This window comes from Chrysemys picta, chromosome 21 (genome assembly GCF_011386835.1).
Source record: "Chrysemys picta bellii isolate R12L10 chromosome 21, ASM1138683v2, whole genome shotgun sequence".
Taxonomy (NCBI): domain Eukaryota; kingdom Metazoa; phylum Chordata; order Testudines; family Emydidae; genus Chrysemys; species Chrysemys picta.
Genome location: NC_088811.1, coordinates 13,359,907 through 13,380,671, shown reverse-complemented (window position 1 = coordinate 13,380,671; position 20,765 = coordinate 13,359,907). Strand labels below are relative to the sequence as shown.

The 20,765-nt window shown below is 38.8% G+C and overlaps 1 protein-coding gene and 1 long non-coding RNA gene across 2 annotated transcripts in view; one reads left to right on the top strand and one right to left on the bottom strand.

The window, feature by feature from the left end:
- The window catches only part of PRDM2 (PR/SET domain 2), a 121,033-nt gene extending 102,988 nt beyond the window's left edge, over nt 1-18,045 (bottom strand). Inside the window, 1 exon segment of the mRNA XM_065575401.1 lies at nt 17,993-18,045. The gene's annotated coding sequence lies outside the window, so the exon portion shown is untranslated.
- Nucleotides 14,056-19,673, top strand: LOC122173978 (uncharacterized). The gene is made up of 4 exons (XR_006175100.2): nt 14,056-15,412; nt 16,325-16,565; nt 18,070-18,207; nt 18,449-19,673. It is a non-coding gene; the product is annotated as an uncharacterized LOC122173978 (long non-coding RNA).
- Nucleotides 19,674-20,765: the final 1,092 nt, after the last annotated feature.

The window sequence follows — 20,765 nt, the reverse complement described above, 5'->3', positions numbered from 1 at the left end:
TAAAGAAAGCAAAACCAGCATGGGTTTTTTTTTGTTAAACATATATGTTAGCATTTGTGTTTGATCTTGTTGAGCTGGAACAATCTGGACACAATACCAGTAAATATTCCTCAAACTTCAAAACTGAATGCATAGGGAACAGCGTTTGAATTTATTTACCTATGAAACTGTAGACACATTCATGCAAACAATGAGGAATAAAAACATTCCCTGAAAAAGGTGTACTTACATCAGCACCACTTTCTCACCCACTGAACGTTGGTTATTTGACACAGCCTGACAAAAAGTGTAAACAAAGTGTACGCATTGAGGGGTAGGTGCTAAATGAAAACTGTCAGATTAAAATAATTTCTTTAAAAAAAGCTCTCTTACCTATGTTAATAAGGTAATCATAGACACACTATTAACACTGAAAGAACTGTAAACATCTAATTCACTTTACCCCAGTCACGCTATTTAATTTTTTAACTTTGTTCTACCTGGACAATGAAGCTAGACTGTTTCTCCCTGGTTCTGATATACTAGCTTAATGCTGTGATGTTTATACTGAGAACACTATACGAGAGTATTTAAATCCAGCACACAAAAAATGGTCATGGTCTTTTTAAGAAAAACTTAATAAAACTAGGTATTAGTAGAAATGTTTTATTAAACTTTTTAAAAAGCTATCTGTCTACACTTCTTGAAAATGTCTCTAACAATATGAGGGGAAGACAGTGAACTTCAATGTACTGCTTTTTTTTAAAAAAAATGTATATATTATTTTTGTGGACAGTTTCCTAAACATACAAGGTAACTACTAGCTACTTTTGAAACTACTACAAGTTACCAAAGACAAGAACTAGGTACCTTCAAAGCATAAAACTAGAAGAGAAAATAAAATTAAGCTCAGAGCATAAGTATAGCTAGAATTTGATTTTATAGAAATACCTACTGAAAATTGGGTTACATTTTTTTTTAAAGTACTTTTGTCACAAGTCCCATCTATAACGGAAAAAGACGTGAGAATTTTTCTTCAATCTTTTTCAGTTTTGAAACTTGGTGCATTCGACAATACTTTGTGATCAGTGAATTTCACTGTTAAACTGCTAGGAGAGAATGTAATTAACTTATATTACAAAAACGTATCAATATTCATTATGAAAAAGGAATAAGACTATTAAATATAATCTCCTAGACAGTCACTTGGCTCCTTTACACCTACAGAAAGAATAGTATCAGGACACAAACACAAGTTATTTTTTAACAGCAACAACGTAATCTTCAATTTCCACTAGGCAGCCAAGAAGAGATTTAAAAATTAGAAAACCAAATAAAATGAAAGAGTAAGGCCCTGATTTTAATGAAATATTAAAAAAATATAAAAAAAAAAGAAGTCAGCCAGGCCAACAGGAGAAACTTAAAATATTGGCTTCTGCAGCTAACTCAGTCGGCTTCACCTTCATTTTCCTGTTTGTTCATAATCTGGAAAAGAAAAACAAGCTTTCCTGCTTTTTCAGGTCCCAAAGGATTTCTCAATTTGGAATGAATTAGTTCAAAGGAAGAAAATATTCTTTCTACACCGGCAGAAGGAGCTACTGCTGTTAAAAGTGAGATATCACTTCAACAGTCTCTGAATCCAAGTGCTTAAGTGACTTCCGCCAGTTCACTGGTGTGACTTTCTTTAAAACATCAGCAGCAAACATATTTCTTGAATGGTTCTTATTCCCAAACTGGGTCTCTTTTACAGCCTGCTGCCATTATAAGTTTTCCCTTCTAGTGAGAGAATGGTATGGTAGATCTCAAATCAACGAAGGCTGCACTCAGAAAGACTTCAAGACTTTTGGAATATGCTGCTCAAAGCGTTTCACTTTTGTTTCTACTGCCGGTCCCTCCCTTCTCACATTTATCTCCAGACTTCTTCTCCTTGTCCAGATCTATTCCGCCCCCAAAAATTTTCTATTCATTGAACTTTCTGAAACCTTCAACTTTTAGAGAGAGGTAAGGGATTGACTCCATGTACACAAATTTGCAGATAGACAACAGGGTTGAGGTCTGTTATTTCTCACCTCTATATATTTATTTATTTTAAAACATTTTTGCTATTAACAAGCATGTTATCTCTGGAGACACAAATCCACAGTTTGAGAACTGCAAAACTAAGCATCTCTGATGGTATCTTCTAGACTGAGCACTGAGTCCAATTGGATAGATAGATAGTTTAACCTAAACAATCTATACAAAAGCCCCTGGAACCTCATAAAATGGGGTCCCTAATCCATGAACTATTGGAACTCATTTACAAAACTTACATTACATGAATATATTGTCTCATACTATAGAATTAGAATTTATAATCCCTATTCCATGATGAGATATCTTTGAGCTATAATGTATCTTAATTAAAACTATCTTTAGATAAAATGCTTTTTGAGGAAAAAAATCAAAAAATCCAATTTAAATAAAAAAAATCTGATTTATTTTAAATCATTGATTTTTATACCACATATATGATATTTTTGGACTAAATTCACAAATCATTACATAAATAAAAATTAAAAAGATAAAGGAAATCGCATCACCCTTATTTATGATCATGAGACTCCTGATATACCAGATTCAGAGAGATTAGCACAAACACACTAAAAGGAAATATTTAAAAATGTTAATAGACTACAACCTGTGTTATTACTATGGAAAAAGCTCACATCAACTGCTGTAACAGATTAGGAAGAGGTAGAATACATATTTTAGCTCAGTGTTTTCATTTGTTGCATTCAACAGTAACATACAGTTGTATCTACCAGGCAAGCTCAGTCAATAACGCAGACTAGAATATAATATTCAGACATTGGCTATACTACTGGAAATGAACAAAGCGTCAAAAGTGTCCATATCAATTACGGTCCTCTAAATTATGGCTGCATCTCAAACATTCTATTTCTGCTAATTCATGTTCATAACATTCGTTTCTGATAATACTATTTCTAGATGCTAGACTACATAATCATTAACAAGTAGTAACATGATCAAATCGGAATTTGGAAGGAAATCCAGATTCCTTTACAATAAACAGCTATAATTAAAGCAATACCGTTCACTACCCAGACAGTTTTCTGGACATCTAATGACCATCTAGTTAATTCTCCAGGTGGTTGTTAAATGACTTGCAAAGAAACCCAAAAAACCCAGATCCTTATAAAAGATCTTTGTTAATAAAAATGAAATTGTAACTTCCAAAAGGGGTTTAAGAGTCACTTTCAAGTTTTAAAAACTCCATATTACCCATTTGATGCTGCTGATCAACAGATAGGGTAACAGCAACAGGCCGATCAAATCAAGAAAACTTCAAATACATTATGCATCCGAAGAAGTGGGCAGTAGCCCACGAAAGCTTATATTCTAATAAATTTGTTAGTCTCTAAGGTGCCACAAGTACTCCTGTTCTTTTTTCAAATATATTGTAATTATGAAAGGTGAGGCTTATACAGGCCAGATACAAGTATGATTCCAAGATTAAACTTTGTTAAATTAATATTGTATTCATTACTGGATAAGCTGTATTCTTGAAAAATATCGTAAATCGTTATATTTATTATAGGATAAACCTACAGCACCTGCTCAGTAGATTTCAGTCTTTCACCAAAAACAACTGATCAAACGTTGCTGGCAAACTGATACAATGCAAGCATTAAAAACTAGAAAATATTTAAGGAAGCTGTAACCTGATACCAACATCATAAATTCCTCAAACCAGAAGTGACATTCTATAACTTGTCCTTTGTTTAACATGTAATTCCTTAAATGTAACAGTCCATGTATTCTGACTAGCATTAAGCAATCACTGCAATGACTAGCAGAAGAAAGGGTGCTGCCAATACATAAAAATTAACATGGAAGAAACACAAGGCAGCATGGCTTAAGAATTAAATAAGAATGCCCTTCTCCAACTAAAAACACAAGTAAAAGAAATAATTCAATACTGCAGAACAGCCTGCCTAGACATTAACTGTGAAAGATACAGACCTTTGGTATATTATATATTTGCCTTTGTTCACCAGATAGCAAAAAAATTCTCTCTACTAGTAACACACACACACACACACAAAAGGATTTAACATTTCTTCTATCTCCATTACACGGCAAGATATTAACAACAGTGTAGCAGACAATCAGTGAACACATTTATAATTGTCATATGCCCTTTCTCCAGCCACCTATCTTTACATTAAGAATTTTCACATTCTTTAGTAGCGGCAATTACAACTGACTAAGAGGTATTATCTCTTCACTTTTCCCAGCAACATTGATAAAATAAATTAACTGCTCAAGACTACAGCAGTAACTATTCTCACACTAGGTTACAGCAATTCAACCCTATTGAATGCAGCCTGAGATTTTAAATCTACTGCACTACCAAGAGGAGCATACTACTGCCATAAAATGATACTGAGAGATCAAAGTGAACTGATTCATTACACGACTGCTTCCCAATTCATTCTGCTAAATAATCAGAGCAGTGTTAAATTACCATAAAATTACAGTGCATCAGAAACATATGTATTGTCAAACCATCATTACTGTGCAAAAAAGGCTTGCCTCTACTTCTTTTTCCACTGTATTGTCAGTAAAAACTACTATGGTTCACCATTATTTTCCATTATGGCCATAGGAATGTGACATGTTCTCTCCACTAGATCTGGGAAGAATGTGTGACACCCCTTAATTTTTAAAAGCCACGTGAAAGGTGAACTGCAAAGAGAAACTTAGAATTGAGTTAAGGCTAGATTTAAGTGTCGAACGCCCCCAAACTCCCCATTAAACAATTCAGCACAAATTTCAAGGCTCAATTCAGTACTGAGTTTCTCTTTGAAGTTCACCTTTTTAAACATTCTCAGAAGGATCATTTAAACTTTACACTCCCAACTATATAGAATGAGGGGAAATAGAAAGATAGACTAGGATGTTTTGTTGGTTGACCTTAACACTGGTTGTTTTTCCAGCTTTAAATGAAGACTTTCTTACCACAAGGAACTTTTAGAAAACTAAACAGGCTCAACTGTAAAAATGTGTGAGGAAGACTGTGAAACACCAATGCCCCAAGCAATCATTTTCTTTTTAAAACACTGGGCTCATCAATGCAAAAGAAGATTGTGAAGTATGGTTAGGCCAAATTTTTCTCTCAGTTACAGCAGTATACATTAATCCATTGAGTTATTCTAGCTTTGCACTGGTGTAACTGAGATCAGAATTTGACCCGCTATTTAGAAATGCAAGGAAAACCAGCATCTCCTCTCCTTCTACACTGGACATAACCTTCAAGCCTCTAATTCTGTGCCTGTCCCCATCTCTTCTTTCATTTCTTCCTACATTCCCCGCCTACCTTCTTCTCTGTATCATCTCTAACTGCTCCCTTTAACTTTCACCCAGGCCACTCACAAAAGCTTGAAACAGCTACCTCTTTGCCCGTTGTCTGTGTTTTTAAGAGGATGTGAACATTTATTTTCTTTTAATATCACATCATTTACAGCACTAAGTAAAAAAATGTAAACTCTGCTAAAACTACTATTCACAACAAAGAAGGGTAAAATCCTATAATGAACATGATTTAATACAGGGCACAAAGGTGTTTTGCTTCCCAGACGCAGGACCAATCACGAATGCCAAGTATAAGGCTTTTTGCCCTCCTTCTCCAAAGTGACAATTTCACATACCACTGAAGTAACCAACCTGAACTGCAAGGCAGAGACTGTTCTCTTGTGTGAACGATGCCTTGCAGACCGAGAAAGCTATCCACATGCAAACATAAAATAATGATAATATGACTTAGTTGAGGAGTATCCTCAACAAGCAGTATCTGTTTTACAATTCAGGGGATTTCTGAACCAAGGAATAGTTAAGGAACTCCAGGTAGAAGCTTAAGTTGTCTCAGTTGAGAAAACGTAACCAAATTGTTTTAAAATTTTTTTTTACTTAATTGTTACCTAGGCTTAGAGTTTTTTTCCCAATACTCCATAAGATAGCTGCTTTATGAAGAAATGTATTTTTCAACTTCGTAGTTTTTCTTGTTTGTTTATTCTTAAAATCAGTAATATTGGCTAGGTTTGTATTTTCAATAAAACCTTATAAGTGATGAAGAATGAACAGACTGCCCAAAAATGTGTAGTATTCTAAGATAGTTTCACATTAGGTATAATATTCTCTTCTTCCCACCCCCACAATGCTCTAATGGGAAGTGCAGTGGCATAGGCGGTTGTGCCAACATCTCACTCACTGTTGCTAAATTTAAAAAAGGGAAAAAAAGTGGAGAATGTTGTAGAATATCATCACTTTTTCCTCAGTAGGAGCACCGCATCCCCTGCACAGAGAAGGCAGACTGAGGGCCCTGTATGTGGTTAAACATCAGAGGGAAAGTCTCCAATTAAGCAGTTTGAGCAAACAGGCCCTTTTTCTTCTGAGGGGGTGCATAATCTTTTATACAGTACAATTCATATTGTACGCTTCTGTAGCAAGACACTGCAGTGCAAAGTTCTCAAAACTAAATACATGTCTAAAAATTAGAGTTCCAAATAGAGTTATGGGTGGTTTTGGATTTTTTTTGGGGGGGGGGTGTGTGAAGGGGAATTGCTTTATTTTACACAATGTAAACTGACAAGAGGTATGAGAAAAGCACTGATCTCCATCTCATTAACCCCAGAAATCCTTAAAATTATCTGGATAAAGATGAACTGTTCCCACTAACCATTTCAAGGAAGGTATAAATATAAATATTGAATGAAGAGCTGGATAAATTAAACTAAAAAGGCAGTTTCACTGTAAATTCTGTATCCTCTGCTGAAATGTTGTTTTATAATATTGTTCAGACTCATTCCCTCAGGGAATCACATTTTTATCCCTCCTACAGAAACACTATACTTGAGGGCTATTTTCTCTCTCTCTAGTGGAGAATGCATCAGAGCCAAAATTATTACTGTTTATCTGTTTTGTGATACCACCTGCAAAGTGCTAGGTGCTTTTCAAACATGACACTATGATATTTGCCCCAAAGAGTTTACAATCTCAAAAGACAAGACAGAAGATGAGAGGAGAATCGGTGCAACATGCAGCAAAGCAGTCAGGATGCTTAGCACAGGTCTAAGCTCATGTTATGATATTTTTATGTATCTATTATATTTTACTTTTAAAATAAATATTAATTATTTGCCATTGCCCATTTTGTCCAGGTACTTAGTTCATGGCTTTTTCCATTTGGGGTTTTTTAGCCTCTGCCCAAAAGTTTGTTTGTTTCTTTTTGTTTTTGTTCTTTTCATATGTTCACTATCATCCTTCTGCCCCACTCCGATCATAAGCTTCTTCTAGATCAAAATATTTTCAATGATTTTATAAGTATTACTAATTGTTTTGCTTTATTCCCAGAAGTCCCTGTTTATGTTCTGCTTTAGATCTTATATGTTAGTCTCTAAGGTGCCACAAGTACCCCTCTTCTTTTTGCAGATACAGACTAACACGGCTGCTACTCTGAAACCTGTCTTTAGATATTATATTTCTAGTGTAATTGTAATTAAAAAGCCTATATGATAGCAATAAGTCAGTCCCCAATTATTCCATTTTTTCCTGTCCATTCCTTCAGCTTCAGTCACTTCAGCTCCTCTACAAATTGCCAAGTCCCCTTTAAACAAAACACACCAAAAACCAACAGATGGTGATGTCAGTTGGATACCTGCAGTAAAGAAATTATGGCCCCTGCTATTCGGCCCTCCTAGGGAGAGATGCCCTTTTATAGGCACTCCCTAAGAACTAAACAAGTGGGACTCTTACCTCACATACTGGTAGAGAGGAATTTGGTAAAAGGCCCTGGCTCCCAATTCTCACTCACCATGTGGGTGGGAGGAAATTGGCTACAAGAATCCCTGCTACGTTGTTCTTTACCAAAAAAAAAAAACAAAAACTAGTAGGTTCTGAACTTGATGCATAAGCCTAAACATAGTCTTCAGGCTATTTATAAACAGTTTTAAGTAGGTCTAAAAAAAAAAAAAACAACCCCTGAGGTCCACCTGAAATACAAAGAAGTCCTGAATGAAAGGGTTTGCCAAGCATTTTCCAGGTAGCCCTCTCACTAATACAGCAATCTTTGAATGTTTTTTAAAACTAATTTAAAGCAAGTATTGCTGAGTAATAGTTGCTTCAAACCAAAACCTGCCACAAGATTCAATTCTACAAAATGACTAGGTCCCTTCACTAGTTACAAAATTGACTGGAAAATAAACAGTTGTAAGTAAAACAAGAATTGCTGCATCTCATAACCTTGATTGGAGTTTCAGAAAAACCTGTTTAGAAACATTCAGTCTTAGTCAACAAGTTATGTTTATTTTTGAGGAAGCTATCCATGACATTCTTAGTGGAGAAAGCACTGCAGTAGCTCTGAAATAGACCACTGGCTTAATTTACAGACAAAATACCTTGGCCTTGTTCTGAATTGTACTTGCAAAGTTTATGATTAAAAGATATTTTATACTAAAAAAGAAAACACACACCATAGATGGAATAAAATTAATAAACAAAAGTCATCCAGCACAAAAACTGTATTTGCAGACCATATTTTTATCTAGACTTTATAGTATTTTTAGCAAAAGTTCTAAGTTTAAACTAAATAGGGTAAATTCTGATTATATAAGCAACATTAATCATTTTTGTACATGTGGAAACTCTTTAATCCAAAAAAAAAAAAAAAAAAAAAAAGGGACGTCTACCCCCAATTTATAGATAGGAAAAACAGACAAAGATTACTCCCATTTTAGACACTGAAAACCAGGTGCAGACTGTTTATATGACTTGCCCAAGCTCATACTGAAAAATCAGTGACAGAAGATGAAAGAGAACAAGTCATACAGTGTGATTTTCCATCATTTGTGACCAGAAAAGTTGTTTTTGTTTTTTTTAATTATACCACAAAAATTTTAAATAAGAAAAAGGAAGGTCACATTTCCATTTTTATTCCTGCTATTTAATATTGAGATATTTTTAACATATATAACAATTTTGAACAAATTCAGTGAAATAAGGCTTGTAGAAATATCTTAATTGATGTTAACCCTAAAAGGCTTTTTTAAATTCAGACCTTCAAAAAAATCGAAACAATGAGCATTGTCTGTGGGAGCTTAATTACAAAGACATTTTCAGTCATTCCGGACTGCCAAAACAAAAACAAAGTGAAGATGGGCTGCAAAAGTGAATCAGTGATCCTACAGAAACCATAAGTAAGCACTGTTGCAACATTAACCCTGGGGGACCCCAAGCAACACCAGTATATTAAGCAATCAAGTGAACTGCTTTAACCTAAATACTTTTAACAGATAACCATGCTAAGAAATCTTCAATGCAAAAATAAAACCTGAGTTCACCACACCCACACATCAAGCTCTCCAGAACAACTAATTTCTTCCCATTGTAGACTAAGTAATAGGATAGTCAGGGACAGGTCAGAGGACAGTTACATAAGCAAGGATCTGAAAACTGAAAACAACAGACTAGTTGCACACATTTAAAGCGGTGTTAAAACTAGGGTTTGATTACTACCCAAACTAGGTAATCGTGGGTTAAAGCTCCCCATTCTTCCTGACTACCTACCTGTGTGGCAATCTACAAACTAAGACACATTCAATACTCGGCCACAATAGAGAAAAATAAAACTGAAAAAAACTGAAGCAAAAAGCTAATGCTTACATGTCACAAATACAATGTTAACACTTTGTGCTCATCTAGTCTTTCATCAGAGGATCTCAAAAAAACCCCTTTATAATCAGCAATTAATTAATACTCAATACCCCTGAGATAAGTATTATGACCACGACAGGTAAACTCAGGCACAGAGACGTTCAGTGATTTGTCCATGTCGCACAGAAAAGTCAACAACATAATGAGAACTGATTTCATCAGTCCCAGCTCCCAATCCCTTACTCTAACCTCTAAACCATGTTTTCTAAATACCACAAAACAAAGAACCCTAAAGAATATAACCCCCCAAAATAAATAAATAGATAAACTTTCTTTGCTTCATGAAGCCCATTTTTGTTTTAAAGATACAATTCAAAAGAAATCTACAGGAACAAGTTAACCTAAAAATTACACTTCAGCCTGAAAAAACGTGACTACCATTGTTGCAAGCATCATTTAAGTGTAACTGACATATTAAAGAACAAATATTTTTTCTATTTTTCAGATATTTACATTATTGATTTTACAGCACATTATTCATGATCAGTGTCACTCTTTCCTTTATATAGTTAATCAGTTCTCCTCCCCCTTTAGCTTCTATGAGTCTTTCATATAGCAATAGAGAAAAAAATAAGATTTTGAGTTGATGGCTGCCCTTTAAACAATCGAACAAAGACAGCATGAAATAAGCAGCAGCGCTGTAAGGCTCTCCTAAGGTGCATCAAAGGCACACTTCAAAGCAGCCTCAAAAAAAATCTGCTGTAGGTAGGGCACCCAAAATTATGAGTACTGCATTGAAACAATAGGCACAATACAAGTAATGTTTCAGAAGGAAACCTATTGATAATACCGTAGAATTGTTTCAGAGTAACAGCCGTGTTAGTCTGTATCCGCAAAAAGAAGAACAGGAGGACTTGTGGCACCTTAGAGACTAACAAATTTATTAGAGCATAAGCTTTCGTGGACTACAGCCCACTTCTTCGGATGCATATCAAGAAGTGGGCTGTAGTCCACGAAAGCTTATGCTCTAATAAATTTGTTAGTCTCTAAGGTGCCACAAGTCCTCCTGTTCTTCTTTTTGTAGAATTGTTTGTTCATATACAAATATTTCCATGATGCGTAGAAAGTCAGTGTTTTGAATAGGACCTGTGACACGTAAAATGTTAATGTATATCTTAAACGTATCTCAAATATACTGATGCACAAGAATAAAGATGTTACTGGTATCTAAACCATTTAGTAAAGCGTATGAAAACATGATCCAAAAGGGCACAATAGACAAGAGTGTTAAAATTACACATCTGAAAGCAGTAGATACGATAGCAATGCTAACTAAACAGAAAAAGATTTAAGTTAAATTTGAAGAAAAGATCTGATGTAGAAGTTTCAGCACGCTTTTTTTCCCAGCTGAGTTTATATACCCCTGGAAAGAGGATAGAGCAATCTTACTACACCTGTCAGCTACAGTGTGCAGCCTGCACATTTCTCTCTGCAGTAGAAAGACACCTAGAAAGGCACAATATTTAATATTTTACATCTATATCATTCCTTCTCATCCCTAAGTGCTTCAGAAAGTACCTGCATATAGCACTGAAACGCAGCCATTTCTGCAGTGGAGATTTGACACTAATGGCCCAATCACAATCTGTGCAACAGTGCTGGGGAAAGTAAGGTTGGCAAAAGAACCCAGGACACAATACTGCTCTTACACAGAGTTCTATGAAATCTTCACTGTTCGTGAATTACACACTTGACTTCAAAGGAGAGGGGTGGGGACTAGAAGCATCAGCCCTTCATCAACCATTTCAAATCTTAACAGCCCAGGAAGTTACTGAGAGACATTTAGATTCACTTTCATTTACTGCTGTATATTTCACTTCCATTTTTAGGCAAGGGATGATATGGAAAGCCAAAATAAAGGAGACTTGTCCATGTGTGTTTCTTTTACTCCAGCGATGCATACATACATTGCACATATGCAGAGTCACGTGTTACCTATTTTTTAAAACAATAAAAACTCACATATACAAGTTTTTAAAACAAAAAGTCAGTGTTTCTACCTGGACAGTTCCTACTCCTGAAAAGGGAAGGAATGAGGGTGTCCAGTCCAACTCCTGAAAACCTGTCACCCTCAGCTGAACACACATAAACAGCACCCCCTTCACGTCTGCCTCCCCGGAAAAAGGCTTTTTGTTCTCAGAATCCCTACATCTGCGCAACTATACATCTACAGTCCCGTTCCCAGGGACTTAAACCTTCATCTCCCCACTAACACATCCATTGTAGAAAATCGTGAGGAAGATAATAAGTATACTGTTTTACATATGAAAGTTGCCTACAACGTTGCTGAGCCTGAAGTTTTGGCCACATGTCTACAATAACTGCCAAGGATAGCAAGAGGGTTGCTCTATTCCTTTCATTCTAAGAGATCCCAGGGGACAGTGCTGACCCATCAGCCTGAAGCCTTTCATGCAGGGCATCACAGAGTTCTATCTTGTCACACCTACTATTCAGCATATCTGAGGGGTCTTTTGTTTCTTAAAATCACCCACTACTGCTGTCAGCAGTTCCATTTGTAGTAGCAACAGTGGGAGTGCTAATGTTGACCCGCTACCAGTGTTTTAACCACTGTCATCTCACCTGCACAGAGCAAGTCTAGACAGCACAGGAGTTAAATTGCTGGAGGTCAGTCTATACTAATGCTCGCACTAGTAGAGCTACACCAGTGGTAGTGACAGTTTGAAAATCTTAATGAGAAGACTGTAAACATTAGACTTTGCAGGGTGTGTGATGACATTGGTATGAGTTATTGAGGCTTTTGGACATTGACAGCACCTTACTCTACCATCTCCATCTTCTCTGATTCAGCTAGTGAGAGGGATGACTAGCCAAGAACAGGAGTTATATGAGAGTTGGTAGCTGAATCAAGACAACAGAGACTATTGGTAAATTGGGAGAACAAATTGGAGAGATGTTAGCAGCTCCACTAGAGGAGGGAAGCATGTCTTCTGTTTAGTATCAGGGGGTAGCCGTGTTAGTCTCTATTTACAAAAACAACAAGGAGTCTGGTGGCACCCTAAAGACTAACAGATTTATTTGGGCATAAGCTTTCGTGGGTAAAAACCTCACTTCTATGTCTTCTGTTTATTACTCAAATCCAGAATATGGAGGTTATTAGATCTTTGGCTGCATTTGGATGCTCAGGTAGTGACTGACAAGAGCAGCTTTTTTCCATCTGCAACTGATGAAAGGGTTTGACATTTTCTTTGTCCCTCAAAATCAAAGTCCTGCCGTACACCCTACAGTTTTTAAGATCATTTGGAAACTTTAGTGCAGAATGTGTCTATCCGCTCATTACACAGTGCTTTGCAAAGAACATTTCATCACACCAGCACTCCATGTTTGAGGCTACCTGAGGAACCATCTCTCTCTCTCTCCCCAACGATACTGCTACACCTCCAAGCAAGAGCTCTCTGGTTTGTGCAAGAAAGCCTGTTACAGGGTATTTTCAGTGAGGAGTCTGTGTACAACTCTCCAAAAGGTGGTAGCTAAATTAATGGATTACTTCATCAACCAATTTGGCAGCATCTACAGTGATGGTCTGGTCAACCCAACTCCATCGCACAGTGCATGAAGATTTTTACACCCCAGACCAACATAGCTAGGTCGATCTAATTTTTATGAGCAAACTAGGCCTTTAATTCTGGAATTCATTTGTCCCTGGTCAAACAGAGCTTGGATTCTTGGTCTTTAGGTGAGCTTCAAGGCTCATCAATTGTCACGGCGTCTGATGAGAGGGTAGGCTAAAGATTATTGGGTGTTGGAATGAGGTTTATTATTTTGCAAGTTCAAACTGGCCAGGGGGGAAATGTCATTGCATTTGGGACGTTTATCCTTCGTTTGGGGCATTTCCAACATCTGTCCGAATGCCCCAGACCACTGCAAAAACGTTATTTCGCGAAGACATTTTTAAACATACCTCGATGGACGCAGCGCCATTTCCCCAATGGATTCCCACCCCTCGTTGCCCCTCTGTGCACAATACTCCATCCGCTGTCCCCCAGCCTGTCAGGGCTTTGCCCCTGACCCTCTCCTCCAGGCTCCAGCACCCCGGCAGGGGGTGTCCCCAGGAGCCCTGCTCGCCTCCTCCAAGGCACAACGTTGGGGTTCACGGCTGAGGGGGTCCTTTACTCCCCACAGCCCCCACCCCAGAGCCTGAGACACACCCCGGAGCCCCCATCTACCAGCCCCGGCCGAGGGGCATCCTCCCATGGAGCCGGCTCCACAGCGCTCCCGCAAGGGACCCACCTGACCGCCCCTCCCACCGCAGGGCCATCCCCGGGCTCCCCCCAGGGCCCCTCCCTAGCTCCGGGTAGGGCGCCCCCAGCGGCCCCGTGCCGAGGCTCCCAGCCCGGGACCCAAAGCCCCCTGCAGCGGCGGCGTCTGCGAGCAGCGCTGCCGGGTCCCGCTTACCTGCGCTGCCGCCGACACCACCTCCCCCTGCGGCCGGCCCGGTTCTAAGTGGCCCGGAGCAGCCCCAGGCTCCGGCACCAGCCGGACGCCATTTTGTCTCCGGCCTCGGAAGTGACGTCGAGAGGAGGGGGGCGCTGAGGAACGGGCCCCCCTCCCCAGCAGGGAACCCCGAGCCAGTGCCCCCCTCTGTCCGCCCCCAGGCATCGCCCAGCTCTCCTGCGGGTCACCCCGACCCGCCTCTGCCCCTAAGTCCCCTCCCCAAACTCTGCCCCCTCCCCACTTCCCCCCAAACCTGCCTGTGCCCCCTCCCTATGGCCCCAAACCCACCTCTGCCCCCCCAAACCCTTCCTGCCTCTGTCTTCTCCCCACTCCCCCAAACCTGCCTGTGCCCCCTCCCTGTTGCCCCAAACCCACCTCTGCCCCCAAACCCTTCCTGACTCCGCCCAACCCTGCCTCTGTCCTCTCCCTACTCCCCCAGCTACCCCATCTCCTCCCCACTCCCCCATACCTGCCTGTGCTCTCTCCCTATGGCCCCAAACCCAACTCTGCCCCCCCCAAACCTGCCTCTGTCCTCTCCCTACTCCCCAAACTACCTCTGCCTGTGCTCCCTCCCTATTCCCCCCAAACCCACCTCTGGCCACTCCCCGTAACCCTTCCCTACTCCCCCAACCCACTTCTGCCCCCTTCTTACTCAGTCCCAAACTCCTTCCCGACGCCCTGCCTCTGCCTCCTCCCTAGTCACCTCTCCAAACCCCTCCTCTGCCCGCTCCCTACCTAGTCCCACACTCTCAAGACCCGCAAAACTTCAACCTTGACCCCCTTCTTCCATGGCCCAGTACCCTCAAAGTAGAGCTAGAGAAACATTGAAATTTTGTGATGAAAAAAGACAATTTCTTCACAATTTAAAAAATATAATTCCCATTTTATGACCAGTTCAAAAGGCCCCGTTTCCCCAAGACTCCCAGACTGACTCTGCCCCCTCCCTCAATATCCCTCCAGACAAATCTGTTCCCAGTGCTCACCTCCATAATTACCCCCCACCCCCAAAGGGCAGATTCTTCTCCCTTCTTAGCCCTTTCTTCCTTCTCTCCCCTCAGTAATTCAGCTCCACAAGGGAGTTCTTCTCACCCCTCAAGCTGATTGAAGTCAGGGGCTGTCAAACTAATTGGAATGAATGGAGATGTTAAATGTCAGAGAAACACTTCATCGAGGGTAGAGGTTTGGGAGACCTCCCTACTCTCAAAAAGTAAGATTTCGCAGGTGTAGAAAGGGAGTGTGGTGGTGAAATTCCTGACTTGTTAGGACCTAACATGAAATTTTAGTGTCCTTTTGAGACAGCAAACATATTGTGATATGTAGCAACAAACATTGTCCTGTAGCAACAAACAACTTCTCACTGTAATTTCTGAGCAGGTATTTAATGAAAAACCAGAGTAGATTCATCTCTTGATACATTTATACATATGTATCATCAAGTATAATAGGGTCTGCATAGTCTGACTAATTGAAATTCTATATACATAGTATCCTGGATGAGAGGAACCCTTCTAAGGAGAATTAGGTGGCCTGAGTTTCTTCCCTTTTCCATAGACAAGCTGAGAATGTGCCATTCATAACATAAATGGAAAAGGATTCTTCTGTTAAACACAGTTGGGGATAGAGAGGGTTGATATTACCAGACTGTTTATGGTTTAGAAATCTAAAATGTAGAAGGGTATTTTTGTAGTTTGAGTTGATTTGGTTTCATATTAATTGTGCATGTACATAAAAAGGTAGAGTAAAATTACTGATAAATATGGGCAAAGTATCAATACAGACTATACAATATCTGGTTTGAAGAATACTGTTCCACATGGTGAGTTGGAAACTTTCCCTAGCAAGCAAGGAAAAATTGCCTAACTTGATAATTTTTGCTGAATTTAAAATAACCCATTCAATTTCTAACACTTATGGTTGCAAAGATAACCTTTCAACTTTAAAGAGTGCAGAGTCGGAAGCCAGACAACTCCTGTGCCTCTGTTGTTGTCCATAGCTTTGCCATGCAACAGCAGAGTGAAATTACCAGGACAAAAGCCAGATTCACAGCTGCTCTTCAGAAATCAGAACCCTGTGGTCAGCAGTGAAAACAGTCAAGAATAATGTTCATTTCTCACTGCAGCTGCTTGTCGAAACTACAGGTAGCTGAAGCAGGTCCTGGAGTTATTCATGGAGGAAGTCCCAAGAACAGAAAATTGGAGGAGAGGAGTATAACAAGAACACACCATTTCTCCCTCCCAATAACTAGGAATCTCTGAGGGATGGAAAGTAGCAAAACCCAATTCTCCATCCTTGTAGCAGGCAAGGAAATCCTGGATGTAGGAGAGAAGGCAGAAAACTCTTCTCCCTTCCAGCACAGAAAGGTGAGTAGAGTTTCAAATTTAACTCCTGCTAGCCGGAGACTGATTCAGAAATGAAGTCCTGAGCAAAGTTCAGGGACAGCACCCTGTCAGAAATCCCAGGACCTTTCCCAGAAGTTGGGTGGCACCAAGGCAGCACCTCCTTGCTCCTCACTGATGCCCTTCCCCCCTTTACATTTTGTAGTTACTTCAGGCTATTGGGTGTCTGGTAAATTCAAAGACTGTACAGAATATACAAAGACAAGTATTTTGAAAATAAAAATTCTTGATTATGAGCTATCCTTTTATAAGTTAGACCCCACAAAGCTCTTGAGACAAGATAAGCTAAATTCAGGGTTGTAATGGCAAGATTCTTCAGAACCAGAAATTCAGTTCCCAGCAGGGTCTTCTCAGCCCTTCTCTCAAGACAGATAAACTCAGTTTCCTTGTAGTCTGCATGGGACGATCAGATAACTAAGGCCCTTTCTGCCTCATGGACATTAAAGCTCCCTTGTTGAGATTTTTAAAGTCAGTGCAAAGGATTTTGATCCCTACCTCGCTTATACCCGGAGGTGGATGCATTTCAGTGGATTTATATGTTCATAGTGTGTTCAGCACTTTGGAGAGAAAGGGGCTCTGTATAAATGTAAATGTATTACTATACTTGTTTTTCTCCTTTTTTTTAGAAGGTTGATCAGCCACTTTTCTCACCTGGAATATTCATGATTTGTCTACATTAGAAAATGTGCACCAGTGTAACAAAACCAATTTAAAACTAGTCTAGTTACACCAGCAGCAAACAACTAACAGACATGCTTAAACTGTTCTAACTTATTATAGTACATTAAATTGGCTTAAGCATAAACAGAAAATCTTAAAGTGCATCTATATTAGGGGTCGCACTGGTTTTACTAATCAATTTAATTCTACCGATGCAAGTTTTCTAATAGAAACCAAGCCTCAGATCTGCTGAGAAACTGGAGACTTGTTATGTTAGAAGGGATGAAGGCAAATGGGGAAGGGAGGGAACATGGCTAGCGCACACAAATCCTCCCACCCACAAAAAGGTTAATTTAGAATTAAGGTTTCTTTAAGTAATTACCAATTATCCTCAGGTAAAATACACCATATAACCTTTACATATTATACTTACCCATATGAAAGTAGATTTTCATTCATGTTTAAAAATATATGCTGTCCTAACAGCAGAAGTCCCCACTCCATTTTTATTCCTCTTTTACTCCTTATATCCCAGATGCTGACATTTTATTATCTGGTCTAATTTAGATTATGAATTCCATGGGATAGGGGACCTTGATTATTTATTCACTTGTAAAGCACCATGCACAACTATAGCACTAAATGCAAAATACTAATATTTTTCCATAAGACTTTAAACCCTGTTAGGTTTTTTTACAATGTTTATTACCTATGGATCTGTGTTTACTCACCTATTTGTGGGAAGAGAAGGAGAAAGAACTTTTTTTTCATATATTGGAATTGATTCAACCTTCCTTCCTTTTTAAAGGAGGAACCTCCTACCTATAGAAGCCTCATTTAAAGACCCAGCTTGTAGCTGATTGGAGGATGCTTGACTAAAGGTCATCATGGGAAATGTAGTCCTAAACTGGAAGCTAAAGCTTGGGATAGTGGTATAGGAAAACAGGTGAGTGGGAATTCTGGGAAATTGCCTCCCTATAAAAGGGCAAGAGTGCCATATATACTTTTTTAAATAAAATGTAGGCTTAGTTTATGTATTGGAAAAGTAGTCAGGTTTTGCTTGGTAGTTTGTTACATTATGGAACTGTTTGGGGTATTTTGTGCTTTTTATTTTTTTTAAATTGGAATTGGCTTTATACTTGATCTAAGGCAATGACCTACTGTCATTTTTCTTTTTACCCATTTAGGTGTTCAGTAATAGAAGTGCTATGAAACCCTGTTTAGATACATTCATGTGAACGAACATATATCTTAATTCTAAATCACTTTTAGCATTGCATCTGAAGAAGAAAATACAGCTTTGTTTTAATACAAAGTCAACTTTATTAAAGTGTTTGTCTTTACAAAAAGAAATATTTCATATGCTATTTTAAGAAACAAAAATAGAACACTAAAGCAGGCAACAGAGATCACATGAACAGAAAAAACTCAAATACAATAATAGTTCCCTCCAAAGTACTTCAGACGGTTCATGCATCTGATGAAGTGAGCTGTAGCCGATGAAAGCTTATGCTACAATAAATTTGTTAGTCTCTAAAGTGCCACAAGTACTCCTATTCTTTTTGTGGATACAGACTAACACGGCTACTACTCTGAAACTTAAGATGGTTAGTTGATAATAGACAGGATTTTATTAGCTGTCAGGGAAATAGACAAAGGTATGAGTTAGTGTTTTCAGCATGGGATTGGGACCCAGGAACTGCCAAACTATAATTCTTTCTTTGGCTTGGGAAAATCATTTGACCTCTCTGCTAGTTTCCCTCGCTAAAATAAGAGGATATTACGTAAGCTACCTCCCAAGTTTGTTTTGAAGATTTATTAGTTCATGTTTGTAAAGTACTTTGAAGATATAAAGCACTAGGTATCATTAGCTTTTCAATACATATGCAGATCTTCAATAATCATTAATTGGGGTTACATGCACATTTTCAAGGGGAAGAGAGAAAAAAGGATCTTTCAGTATAAAACTCTCTTCAGCAGAAGCTGTCACTCTACCAGCTCTTTAGATAATTAACACCTCCAACATGTTAACAATGAGATGACTGATATAGTCTTACTCTTCCAATTAAACATTACTAAGAGGTTGGTATCATTGTGTGGTCTGCTTTTTGATGGTAGATGCACCAATGTACTGGTAGGCTGTCTGCAGTCCATCTATTCTCTTTCACAAGTGGGCATATATTCTCATCTAAGCCTAATGTTTTCAGTTGTTCATTTGAAAGGCCTTCATAGTCTTTTCAAAAGGTGTGAGTGAGAGAGAGAGAGAGCGCATTAGCCAAATCATTTCTAAACTAAAATCTTCATTTAAAGTGAGTTTGGGGATCACAATGAAATGTAGTAAAATATAATCAGTGCAGTTTCTAAACTACAGCAAGAAAAACAACATGATTTAAAAATGATCAGCTCTGTTTGTAGCCACATAACTTACTTTTAAAAATCAGAGGTGGGCTTAAGCTGCAGAATTTGGATCCAGATTTTAAAGAGTCCAAGGTTCTGGTATGTTCAGATCTAGGATTTTGTTGACTGATCCATTCTATATATAGAAGTCATTTGCAAAACTTTGATCCAAATTCAGATTTTGATCAGATCCAAAGATCAGTGGATTTGGATCCAGGCTTTTGGTTTTGCCCTGGCTTAGTGTTATTTAAATTGAAAATAAAAAAATAAATTGAGATATTTAATGCATTTTACGAAGAATTAGCCCTTAACAGAAGCAATGGTGAGCATTAGAAAAAAGGTATTCATTTCTTTCACTCACAAATGGAATGTTCATCTGTGACCAATGGTTTTCATTACAGTTCTTGGAAGATATCTTTCATTGCTGGAATCTTCATATTGCTGATTGGGTCATATGGGTGGGCCAGTTTGAGTCTTTAGGCAGGGGGCATGTATAACTGCTTGGCCTCCAGACTGAATTATGTCACAATTCCTTGCTTAACTCCCCTCTTGCTCCATGGTCAGCGAGGAAGAAAGTTCTTCTACCTGGCCAGCTACTGTAGCCAATGAGTAAGGTGAGGCAGGGGTAGAACCAAGGTTCTGTCCTCTCATAGTCTATTTGCTCACATCAGGGAATATTGGGAGAGCAGGAATTGTGCTCTGAAAGAGGTCTTCAGGTTCAAGATCTGGGTGAACTGGATAGGGTGGGACCCCCTACTCTGTGCTCAGCCAAGTAAGAAAAGGGGACAGTCTATCCCAGTACCAAAAACAAATGAGATAAAAAATAACCTCCTCCCCACAGATCTTGTGTCCTTGTTGAATACTCTGCATGATTGAAATTTAATAAATATTTGGGACTCTCCTACTGAATGGAATTTACCCCCACACTTCTAGGCAGGCCATATTTTAAAAGGGGGTAGGAACTTGTTTAGATTTTGGGAACTACATGTGAAGCTACAATATAAGTCACAGTCCACAAGAGAAATACAATGTAGAGGACCAACCCAAGCCTGAATGAACTCCCACAAGAACTAAGGATCATCCCAAACCTCACTACCTTCCTCTCCA